Consider the following 2,810-nt stretch of genomic DNA (forward strand, 5'->3'; position numbering starts at 1 on the left):
TAAATCAACAATCAAATTTGTGTATTTTTCTTTTATGCCAAAAAGAAAAATTAGGATGTTAGATAAATGATATTTTATACATTACCTACCATAAATATATCAAAACTTAATTTTCGATTAGTAATATGCATTGCTAAGAACTTAATTTGGACAACTGTAAAGGAGATTTCCTCAATATTTAGATTTTATTTGGAGATCTTAGATTCAGATTTTAAGCATTAATATATACTTTTTTTTTATCAAATAGATGCAACGTTAGTGAAACTTCTTTTATAAACATCCAAAAATATGGATGTTTAACCCAACATTCTGAGTAATTTTATTTAACTCAGCTACTGTTTTAAAGTTACTATATGGCTGGCTTAAAATGAACCCAAAATAGGTTTTAACCAAGCATTATTTAGAGTGTACACTCTTAAAAATAAAGGTGCTTCACAATGCTATAGAAGAACCTTTTTTGTTTAAATGGTTCCATAAAGAACCTTTAACATCTGTAGAACCTTTCTGTTTCACAAAAGGTTCTTTGTGGCGAAAGAAGGTTCTTCAGATTATAAAAAGGTAAGAAAGAGATGGTTCATTAAAGAACCTTTGACTGAATGGTTCTTCTATGGCATCGCTGTGAAAAACCTTTCAAAGCACCTTTATTTTTAAGAGTGTATATATTGTTAATATTGTTATTACTCTCTTTAACTGAAAAGATTTATTTAATGTATTTAAAAGAAACACAAACACCTCTGTGATCATTTAGCATCAGACAGGCGAAAATAAATAGCTGAATCAATAGCTGATTCCTGAAAACTTGAGCATTTTATCACGCAGACTCATATAGTCTGAAGGGTGGGGGTGCGGGATAACTCCCAGACATGATGTGCATTCCTCCACTTTATCACACCTTGATAAATATATCTGTGACAAACTTGACAAGAAGAGCCATGAGGGGTCTCATATATATACATACGCAGCCCAGCCCAGAGAGTGGAGATGCCTTCAAGCCCTTCATAGCTGAGTGGGATGAAATATAGCTCTGATTCATTGCGGTGTGCTATGTGTGTTGGCAGCTGACATTAACCCATACGGTGAATCATGTGTGTCAGTGTCACATTCCTCGGGGGCTTCTGAGGCCCGTGAGAGAGGAGCAGGACTATGTGGAGGGGAGTGATGGAGGGGTCTGGCCCAGGGTCAGAATATGCGCTGAGAAAACAGAAAGTGACAGCGTTTTCAACAAACATCAGAAGTGATGGGGCAATACTTTGCCATGACCTGATTTACTGTGATCATTTGTCCATATATAGTCGCCTTTAAAAGTAAGCAAGTCTCTGGTAAACACTCATCTGATGCTTGTAAAAGAAAATCTGCTGTTGGCGTTGTGAAAGTTAATAATGTTTTTGGCCCATGTTCATTGGCATATTTAGAGCCCAGATCTTGTCATCTTGCTCTTGAGATTTCGCTAACAGCCTTGGATAAGATGGCCGTCTCATAAGACAGATGAATTTTAACTCGAATAACAGAATAACAAATTACTGTGTCTAACTCACCATGACACAGACTGTTAAAGACTTGATGTAGTTTGGGTGGCAAACATATGATCCCTTAGTCTTGGTCTGTTTATCTTCAGTCCAAATCCAAAAACCTCTCCCTGTTCCATGAGGCTGTTTTGACTGAAAATGAAGTGTAAATTAACATCCAGTTCTCACAGAATGCATCCCACTGAGCTGTTTTAATTGTTTTCTATGTAAACACATGCTAGATGAATGTCACGCTCTCTTATTATATCTTTTGTAGCATCTCAGCACTCAAGATAAAGTAAGTTCAACTTTAAAAAAAAAGCATTTTAACACACCTTAGGTATGTTTGTCATCCATGCCCACATCTCAAGTTTTTGATGTCGGGTACTTTTTTGTAATATAAGTACAATGTAAAAACGTATGTACACAAGTGCATTGTATCAAATGATTAAAATGATCAAATGATTTTTCCCGTAGGAGCAGGCACAGCCATTTGTAAATTTGTATGTGTCTGCCCTAGGGAAAAATAAACACATTTATTTCATGCTAAGTATACTACAAATACATTTACATATTATGTACTTAATATGTAAATAATATGTACTAAATTGGAACAGCTAATTTTGTACTTAATGTGCAGAAGTAGTACTGAAGTCCAACTAAAGTTACAGTTGTGGTCAAAAGTTAACACCCCCTTTCAGAATCTGCAAAATGTTAATTAATTTACTAAAATAAGATGGTTCATACAAAATGCATGTTATTGTTTATTTAGTACTGACCTGAATACGATATTACACATAAAATATGTTTACATATAGTCCAACAGAGGAAATAACAGCTGAATTTATAAAAATGACCCTGTACAAAAGTTTACATACAATTGATTCTTAATAAGAAAAGTCTTCAGAAAAATCCTTTAGGTCCTACAAATTCTTTGGTTTACCAGTATTTTTGTGCTTTTGAACCCTTTCCAACAATGACTGTATGATTTTGAGATCCATCTTTTCACACTGAGGACAACCGAGGGACTCATATGCAACTATTACAGAAGGTTCAAACACTCACTGATGCTCTAGAAGGAATTCAAAATGTTTTCCCCTCCCCGACTTTTAATGCATGGTTTATGCATTAAAAGTCGGGGAGTGAAAACATTTTGAATTTAAATATCAAGGTAAATTTAACTTATTTTGTCTTCTGGAAAGCATGTAATTATCTTCTGTAGTCTCTGAAGGGCAGTACTAAATGAAAAAAATATTATATTTAGGAAAAATAAAATAATGTACACATCTCCATTCTGTTCAAAAG

The sequence above is a fragment of the Garra rufa genome, chromosome 1 (genome assembly GCF_049309525.1).
Source record: "Garra rufa chromosome 1, GarRuf1.0, whole genome shotgun sequence".
Classification (NCBI taxonomy): domain Eukaryota; kingdom Metazoa; phylum Chordata; class Actinopteri; order Cypriniformes; family Cyprinidae; genus Garra; species Garra rufa.